This window comes from Hipposideros armiger, unplaced genomic scaffold (genome assembly GCF_001890085.2).
Source record: "Hipposideros armiger isolate ML-2016 unplaced genomic scaffold, ASM189008v1 scaffold_1231, whole genome shotgun sequence".
Taxonomy (NCBI): domain Eukaryota; kingdom Metazoa; phylum Chordata; class Mammalia; order Chiroptera; family Hipposideridae; genus Hipposideros; species Hipposideros armiger.
This window is the reverse complement of record NW_017732581.1, coordinates 267,680-277,945: the sequence shown is the minus strand read 5'-3', so window position 1 is coordinate 277,945 and position 10,266 is coordinate 267,680. Positions and strand designations below refer to the sequence as shown.

The 10,266-nt window shown below is 43.1% G+C and overlaps 1 pseudogene; it reads left to right on the top strand.

Annotated features, from left to right (window-relative positions):
* The first annotated feature begins 2,006 nt into the window (after window positions 1–2,006).
* Window positions 2,007–10,266, top strand: part of LOC109376892 (putative high mobility group protein B1-like 1) — a 16,569-nt pseudogene continuing 8,309 nt past the window's right edge.

Here is a 10,266-nt window from a genome sequence, read left to right as displayed (position 1 = left end):
AGTTTATATTTATGAATAGGGGGAGTGGCTTTGTAGGATGGTGATACATTACTCAAAATATCTTCCCTCTACCTCTGTCTCTTACTAGGATTAGAACCCCTAGATCTGGAACTCCCAGCCTATGTGTGCCCTGTTGTGTTTCAATATTTGTATTTCCTGTACATGGAATTATTTCTGAGTAGGGAATCTAACATCATTTTTTATTGGACCACCACAAAGGACTAAAAACCAAACACCATCTTAGTTTCAGGTTTACATGCAGTTACATTCAGAGTCTGGACTACGAACAGCTGCTAGTTGTCCCAAGGACCTCATATAAATGCTTGCATTTGCTGATCTGCTCTGGGATGAGATAAAGCGGAGGTTTACTTGCTTACTCTTACTGTCCCTTTCTCTTTGTGGGCGTCTGAGGGTTTTTTCCCTTTACCCAACCAATTATCCCCTTCCTCAATTTCTCTATAAAATCTTAAAAAAAAATTATTAACATTGTTGCAACAAGTTCACGACTTAATTGTCAGGCCTGGTAGAAACCAGGAAAATGCTAAGCTTACTGTTACAGTTGGTTATAAAGGATACAAGTGAGCAGCCAGATGAAGAGGTCTGTAAGGCAAGGTCTGGAAGGGTCCCAAGCACAGGAGCCTCTTTCACTGAACCCCATTGTTAAGGGTTTCTATAGAAGTCTCACTATGTAGCATGATTGACTAGATCATTGGCCATTGATGATTGAACTAAACCTCCAGCCGCTCTCTAGAGGATGGGATGAGGCTGAAGGTCCAACCCCCTAATCACAGCTTGGTCTTTCCAGTAACCAGCTCCCATCTTGAAGCTTCCAGGCCCCCTCAGCCAAGAGTCATCTGATTAGCATTCCAAACACACTCTTGTCACTAAGGAGATTACAAGGATTTTGGGAGCTCTGTGCCGGGAACCAGGGACAAAGACCAAATATTTCTTAGTATACCACAGGCTATGCCCTAGCCTTTGCCTACAGACCCCTTTTGGTGTACGAATCATAGCAGTTAAAAGATGCTGGCACGTTACTAGAGTTTTATTCAGCCATTAACAATTAGTCCAGTTCATCATACTATTGAATGAAAATGTCTCTCAGGGAGAGGTCACTCAGGTTTGCAAACTTCATTCCATTTGGTCAGATTCCAAAAACAGAAGTGGTCTCAGCTATACATGGCTCCACCCTTCAGGCATCGCTATAACTGACTAAGAGACAGTCTCATCTCTTGCTCACACCTCTTTTGAGTGTTAATGTGATACTAGATCTCGCTCAGTACAAACCCATTTACTCATTCCTTTACCCGCAGCTACTATTCCCCATTCTCTCCATTTACACCAAACGTTTCCACCTTTGGAAGGGATGTTCGCTTTGGGGGCTGTGCTGCTCTAGACAGTGGGCTATGATGCCTGTCTAGCACGTGTGTCCCCTATGTCCACTCCATCCACAGGGGACGGTCACACAGTGCAGAACTAGTGGGTAACTGAGCACAGGCCGTACAGCTGTGGTCACTGTCAGCCCCTAGGGATCCTGACACAAAAGTATGACAATACAGTTAGTGTCCTGCTCAGCAGTTAGCCCTGTTTCTGGTGCTTGTGGTGGCAGCCCTGTCCAGAGACCAGTGCACCAGGTGGGAAGAAAGAAAGTTGAGGTGACATACAGTCACACCAATGTCCCCCCAACTCTGGAATAATTGTAGTCACACCAGCATCCAGCCCAGAGCTCTACTCAGGTCCACCAGGAAAAAGAGAAAACCACCCAGTGGGGACACTCCCGTAGCCCCTCAGGTGGGGTGTGAGCACATACTCATTAAGGAGTGTCAGCCAGCCCCTTCGTGCCTCTCTCCCCATCCTATTTTAGACAGCCAACATTTCAGTTGCCCATTCCAGTTCTCACCAAACTATTACTCCCAGGAGGATGTCTCTGCCCTCCTCGGACATTATGGGCTGTAAGTGTGTTCCTTGGTCAGAAGAAATGCTACTCAGCGGTCCAGACTGGTGCAATGTCTTCTGTTCTGGTCCTTTCCAAGCGCTCTGAGCCTTTGCATGGACCACCAGGTAAGCCAAGTCCAGTACACAGGCAGCGTCTACTCTGCTGAGACCCATTCCAGCCTCTGCCCTGCGGAGACGGCCTCGGTGTGACTTGCCAGCCTGGAAGGTGACATCGCCATCTGTGGTCTCTCTCTTGTTGGCACACAGAACAGTTCTTTTGGGAATTTTATGCCCCAGCGGATGCAAGAGGAATATGTCTTGATTCAGCCCCTCTCTGCTTTGCAGCAGCCCCCCAAAGCCCATGTATTTCAGGGAGCCAGGGGGAAAGAGGCTCCCTGCCTATGCGCATACCCTCCCTGCATCCATTCCCCCGGCAGCGTGACCTGTATAAACCATTCCTACTTTTTCATGGAACGCTTCCAGGCACTGTCCTCAACATTAGAGTGTTTCTCCAATGTTATCCAGGACATCACGTGTATTTCAGATTTCAAGATTATTTTGTAGGGCTAATTTCAATGACTGTCCAAGAGCACGCTAGTGACTGCCCCTTGAATGGAAACTCTGTAGCTCAAAGTTCCCATAGTCATCACTGAGCTGCTCAGAGGCTTTTGCCATGAGGTCCCGCAGCTGCTCCCCACGGGGCTGCTGTACAGAGAAGGTGCCTGTACTGGCTCTGCAGCTTCCGTTCTATGCTCTTTGGTTTCCAATTAGCTCGTCCAAGTAATATCGTTTAAAGGTGCATTTACATGTCTCTATGTTGTGACACTAGATAGGGACAGTGTTCCCCAGTCAGACATAATATCTATTCCCGTGACACACTCAGGTAAAGGAGACATGATCTTTTCACTTAAAGCCTGCATAGACAGTCCAATTTGCATCCTAATTTTCACTCGAATCCTATCAACTCCTGTATTTCTGTATTCTGTCAATCTAATTGTAGCTCAGCATGTTAGGGCTTCACCTACGTGTTTGGTACCCCAGGCAGGGGGTTCCCATGTAAAGAAGCCAGTGTAGATCATTACGCCCCTTCTCCAACCCCAGACCATTCACCCACTCTTGAGTCTCCACTGGGGGTGGAGTAAACTCTGGCACTTAGTCAATCTTTATCCTGATTAATGTGTCTGACTATTGTCCCAAGTGATTGCAGATCAGGTTTCTCATTGTAGTCTGCCTTCCTGCCTTTCAAATTCCTCCACACTGGGGTAAACAGAGCCATCTTGTTTGAGGCCTTTAGTTTTGAAGGAATAACAAGGGTATCCCCTTTACTCCACCCACCCTTCAGTAGTGCTGTATTAAGGCCTTTGTTTTAACTTCATCAGTGTTTGTTTCATTCTTCCAATTTCTTTTTTTTGCAAACAAACAAGCACAAAACTCTTGAGTTGGAAAACAAATAGCACCTTTCAGGAGAGGAATGGTAGTGACTCAGACTTCCTTGCTACAGAAAAAGCTTAGTTTTAAAGAGAAATCTGACCCACACACCCAAACGAATCAGGAATGATTTAAACTTTCATCACGATTTCTCTAGGCTCAGCCCTTGGGGATACATTAGAACATGGGAAATGTCCCCACATGGACTTCTATATCCCTGGGAGGTATCACTGGAAGTTTTACCATTTCAAACCCCTGCACTCATTTTACTCAACCTCCCACCCCCTGCGCACAGGCGCTTCTCTGTCTCTGAGGTGTTTTTGTTTTTCTTTTAGATTATTCATATAAGTGAGATCATGCAGTATTTGTGTTTCTCTGATATTTGGCTTAGCATAATACCATCTAGGTCTATCAATTTTGCAAATGGAAGCATTTCTTTCTTATGGCTGAGTAATATTCCATTGTGTGTGTGTGTGTGTGTGTGTGTGTGTGTGTGTGACATTTTTCTTATTCACTCACCCATTGATGAACTTAGGGCATATATGTTTTTGGATTGGTGGTTTTGTTTTCTTCACATAAATACCCAGAAGTGGAATTGCTGGGTCATATGGTAGTTCTAGTTTTTATTTGTTGAGGAACCTCCACACTCTTTTCCATAGTGGCTGCACCAATTTACATTTTTACCAACAGTGCACAAGTGTTCCCCTTTTTCACAGTCTCACCAACATTTGTTATTTCATGTATTTTTTCATAATAATGATTTTAGCAGGTGTGAGGTGATAGCTTATTGTGGTTTTGATGGGCATTTCCCTGATCATTAGTGATGTTGAGCATCTTTGCATATTCCCGTTGGTCATCTGTATGTCTTCTTTGATAAAATGTCAGATGCTTTTTCTGCATCTGTTGTAAGCATATAATTTTTACCCTTCATTTTGTTTATGTGGTGTATCATGTTGATCTATATATTTGCAGATATTGAACTATCCTTGCATCCCTGGAATAAATTCCATTTGATCATGGTGTATGATCCTTTGAATATATTGTTGAATTTGGATTGCTAATATTTTATTGAGAATTTTTGCATCTATCTTCATCAGGGATATTGGTCTATGATTTTCTTTTCATTGGCCAATAATTTTCTTTTCTTGTGATGTCCTTGTCTGCTTTTGGTACCAGGGTTAAACTGTTTTGATTGCTGCGTGTACTCCACAGTCCATTGTGGCAACCACACCCACCTTGACTTTGGCAGCTGAGCGCCACCACTTGGTCCCTGACGCCCCAGAATCCAGCTCCTCCCATTGCATTTAGATTTCCCAATTCAGTGACTGCAGTTCCCATCTACATAGAACGGTGATCATGAAGCTTGAAGAGCTCCCCTTATAAATTTATTTTTCACAGTTTTAGTGAACAGTGTGTCTTCTGGACCCTCCCAGTGTGGGTGAGTACGTCTTAAATAAAAAATCTACTCTAGAGCCAGCCAAGTGGCTCAGTTGTTTAAGAGTTGGCTTGGGAGCGTGAGCTCTGAGCAGCAGGACCTCCGGTTTGGATCCCAGATGGGCCACTGACACTGTACCCTCTACAGCTAAGATTGTGAACAACAGCGCAACCTGGAGCTGGGCTGCCATGAGCTACTGTGAGTGGCTGGCAGCCAGCGGTCAGCAGCCAGCAGCCGGCATCAACAGCCGTCCAGAAGCCAGCAACTGATCTGCCTCACCTAGGAAGAGCGCAGCAGCCAGCAGCCGGCAGCCGGCGAAGCTGCCATGAGCCACCGGGAGCCGCCATGAACTTCTGTCAAATGGCCGGAAACCTACTGCCTCAGCCGGGAAGAGCACAATGATCATAATACCAACATGGGCCAGTGAAGTGGTGTCCTCCACAACTAGACTGAAGAACAAAACGACAGCAACTTGTCTGTTCCCCTTCCCTGATTCCCCAACGCTGTTTCCCTCCCCCAATTCCACAATAAAAATATAAAAAAAAAATCTACTCTAACATTTCAATCTCCATAAATATTTGAATCTCCCCCTCTACATAAACTAAAGCAGGTGTGGCATTTCCAATTTACTCACCATAGGCCACCTTTTGGTCTATATGTCAACCAATGAACCAACCAACCAACCAGCCAACCAACCAACCAATAACACAATCTGTTAAAGCTCTTTCTAACTCCCCAATCTGAAACATTAAATGCAGGATCTCTGCTTAAAGAACATATATCAATAAATCCAGGCTGACCCAACTTTATGTTCCTTCCACCATTATCCCCCATCCATTCCCATACACATTTCCTGGATTTCTGTCTGTATAATTAGAACAGTCAAGCAATTCTTTTGGAGTATAGTACACCTATTTATGGGTCACACTTTGTATCTCACCGGCAGGAATTTAGAGGGAAAAGTTGCTTTTATTTTGAGGGCATTTGTCAAATTTGGAAAACCAACTTCTGAGTTTCTCATACTCACAGATTGTAGTATAATAGGTGACACCCAGAGCTTGTCTCTGGAGAGTCTAATAGGAGATGCTTCTGTTTCTCAAAAAATCTGGGCAACTTATATTTCATATTTTTAGAGTAAGTGTGAAACAAAAGAAAACTTATTTTACCCCCTTTACTAGCCATGCTTCTTCAGAGAGACAGAACCAACAGGGTGTGTGTGTGAGTGTGTGTGTGTGTGGAGAGACAGAGAGGGAGAGAGAGAGAGAGAGAAATTTATTTTAAGGAATTGACTCACATAATTGTGAAGGCTGGCAAATCCAAAATCTTCAGGGTGGTTGGACAGGCTAAAGACCCAGGAATAGCCACTGCTGCAGTTCAAGTCTGAAAGATGTCTGGATGGAGACCAGGAAAAGCCAACATTGTAGCTAAAGTTGGAGGTCCATCTGCTGCAGATTCCCTCTTGCTCAGGGAAGGTCAGTGTTTTTACCTATTCAGGCCTTCAACTGAGTAGGTAAAGGCAGCCACATTATGGATGGAGGGCAATCTGTTTTACCTAAAGTCCTCCAACTTACATATTAATCTCATTTAAAAAAATGACCTCACAGAAACACTCAGGATATTGTTGGACCAAATTTTTGAATACTGTGGTCCAGCCAAATTGACACATAAAATTAATCATAACATCCTTAAATTCAAGAATATTCTAAGAAGAATTTCCTTTGACTCCAAAGAACAATGAACCAACAACTATTTCTGAGAATTTGTAACCAACCTGCAGACAAATCTCCTGTAGATTTGTTTCCTGAATTCACTTTACTATGTGTGAAAAATTACCTGTATTTGCTCAAAACCCGAGAAGAGAAAAAATAGGAAAAGCAACAAGAGGAAAAACAAGACACCTTATAGTAATAATGATAAGAATGACACCAGTTTTCCATTGGAAACAATGGAAATGAGAGGACTAATGAACAATATTTTAATGCACTGGAAGGAAAATGCAGTCAAACTAGAATTTTATTCCCAACACTAATATTTTTCTAAAATTAAGGCATTTGCAATATTCAAAAGGTAAAAAAAATTTGTAACCAGAAAACTGGTATTATAAGTAAGTGTTTAAGTCCTTCAGGTGAAAAGAAAATGATACTGGATGGAAATATGTAAAAAGAGTACCAAAAATGGCAACTACATGGGCAGATATAAAAGATTTTTTTAAATTTTTGTTTCTTTTACTCTTTATAGGACAATTACAGTGACTTCACAAAAACCCCCAAAACTTACCTCTCCAGTAAAGCAACTCTTAACTTGGACAAAACTATCAGAATCAATCTTCCCTGAACTCTGGAATCTAATAAAATAAAACAACCAGGGGAATTCTGAATGAAGAACAAACTTCTCAATTTTGGTACAAAAGCATTGTGGCATTTTCACTTACCCACTGATAAACCTCCTACCCCCTCCTACCAGATCTGAGGTAGCCATGGGGATGGTGGTCTACATTCCTGATGCAGCTTCCTGATGCAAGAGAAGGAAATATGAGCTATGTTTTGTCCTTTGACATGTTTGATGCCTGCTCAGGGATCAACTAAAAGGCTTGTCTCTGTTCCACCCTCTTGGGAACTTTATTAGGGCTGGAATGGTCTCCATAACATTGCTTCTTGATAGCTTTTAAAGGCATGTACTAAGGGCCGGCCGAGTGGCTTAGTTGGTTAAGAGCTCGCTCAAGAGTTTGAGCTCTGAGCAACAGCGGTTCGAGTCCAGCCCGAACTGAGCAGCCGCTGAGCTGCTAACAGGTAGCAGGATGGCTCAGCTAAAAAAAAAAAAAAAAAAAAAGAACCTATTAAAGGCATGTACTAGTCATGGCTGCCCAGGACAAGGGATAATAAATGGGGCAAGCAGCAGTCAGGCTGAAAAGCTTAGAAAAGGAGAGGATGTAGAAGGAGATACATTGGGAGATTAAAAGCTTTGCAAAGCTTCCACATATTCTGAGGAATTTAGAAGACCACATGCATGCCCATATGCATGCGCAAAGGAGACCAGAGATGATCTTTATGCTCTGTGTAAGCAGGAAAAGAAGGCTAAGGAGGAGTTGAAAACAGCCTGGTTAAGCAATAAAGAAGAGCTTCAACTCGGGGCCAATTTGCCACATCTGAGAGAATGTTATATTATTTATTTATTTTTTTACTCCTGTTAAAGGAAACCTCTGTACAATTGCTAGCTGATAACTCAGCTAATGGAATAGAGATTGTAATGACCGCACATGACAAAGTCCAGTCTTTACAAAAATAGTTTAGAAATGTCACTACAACAAGAAACAGCTATAGAATTCAAATCAAGATGGCAGAGTACGTAAATGCTATGTTCACCTCCTCCAATGACAACATCAAAATTACACCTAAATTACAGAACAACCAACATTGAGAATGACCTAAAGACTAGCTGAAGAGAAGTCTTATAACTAAGGATATAAAGAAGAAGCCACAATGAAACTGGTAGAAGAGGCTGAGACAGAATAGGCAGGTTCCACATTCATGCTGTGGCAATTAAGAATCGCGGGGGATGTCTTGGCTGGGGAGGACCCCCCTGAGGAATGAGAGGTGCTATCCCAGGGCATCAGTGCCAGGAAGAGGTATCCCCATAACATCTGGCCACCCAGCCAGCAGGTGCAAGTGGGCACCAAATCTGAGATCTCTATTAACCTGGCTAACACAAGGCCTAGTGATTCCCTGAGACCCCACCACACCCAACTCGTGTGCAGGGCTGATCCTCCTCCACCAACTTTTTCACACAAGTGAACTGCCTTGGCTCATGTGCTATGGACTTTTCTAAAATCTCTCAGAGGTCCACAAACCCCAAACAAGCATTGACTGGCTTCAGTGTGTTCTGTACCTCTTGCTAAGTGGCTCCAAGCTCAGTACAAGTGACAATGTGTAGCAAATTGCATTGTAACTTCCATCAGGTGGCCCAAACCCTGGCATAAGCTGTGGTCAGCATTGGCTCAGAACATAGTTTCAACTAAGTGGTCACAAGTCGAGCAGAAGTGGTCGCTAGTCTCAGCTCACATCATGGTGCCCACCAAAGGGTCCGAAGCCTGGCACGAGTGGCAACTAGCCTGAGTTCATAGTGTAGCACCTCCCAAGCGACTCCAAGCCCAGCACAAGTGGAAACCTATCACAGATCACTTTGTAGCTCTTATCACATGACCTCAAGATAGGCACAAGTGGAGGCTAACCCAGCCTGCCCCAGATCCCCTCCCCGAAAGGCTCTAGGACCAACACACCCAGTGTATGGCTTCAGACCACACCCAACCAGCTTTGCAAATGACACACCCAAAGGGAAAACTGCAGGCACTAGTGCCCCCCTAAATCAAATTGTGCTCCACGGGGTCAGCCCTGGTAAAACAGCTTGTTCACTGTAGTCATGGACATTCCTTTTTTTTTTTTTAAGCTGGGCCATCCTGCTGCCTGTTGGCAGCTCAGCGGCAGCTCAGCTTGATCCGAGCATCGAACTGTTGTTGCTTAGAGCTCGCATTCTTGAGCGAGCTCTTAACTAACTGAGCCACTCAGTTGGCCTGTCATGGACATTTCTTATAACCAGTCAGCCTGAGTACGAATCCCATCCAGTGACATGCCAACTGCAATTAATATTATACTGCAATAAGAGGGCAAACACAGCCCACACAAGAGCAACCATGGGACAGCCAGATCAGGTGACCAGGGAGATTGTGCCACTGGGCCCCACAGGATACCTGCTACATAAGGTAACTCTGCCAAGAATGGGAGAAGTAGCAGATCTACCTAAACCATAGAAACACATACGACTAGAGGAGTCAAGCAAAGAGGAGAAAAATAAACATTTCCTAAATGAAAGAACAGGACAAGACTTCAGAAAAATAACTAAACAAAACAGAGACAAGCAATTTACCAGATGTAGAGGTCAAAGCACTGGTAATAAGGATGCTCAATGAACTTGAATGAGAAGAATAGATGATCTGCACAAGAACTTCAACAAACAGAAAATATAAAAATAGAGGTAGAAAACATTTTTTTAAAAAGCCAGAAATTACGAATACAATAACTGAAATGAAGAATTATTACCTATCCTTCTTAAACTATTCCAAAAAATCCAGAAGGAGGGAAGGCTCCCAAACTCTTTCTATGAAGCCATGATCACCCTGATCCCCAAAACAGATAAAGACAATACAAAAAAGGAAAACTACAGACCAATATCTCTGATAAACATAGATGCAAAAATCCTCAACAAAATCTTAGCAAACAGAATTCAGCAATATATTAATAATATCATACATCATGATCAGGTAGGTTTCATCCCTAATATGCAAGGGTGGTTCAACATCCGCAAATCAATTAACGTGATACATAACATCAACAAAAATAAAAATAAAAATCATATGGTCATATCAATAGATGCAGAAAAAGCATTTGACAAAATACAGCAGCAATTTATGATAA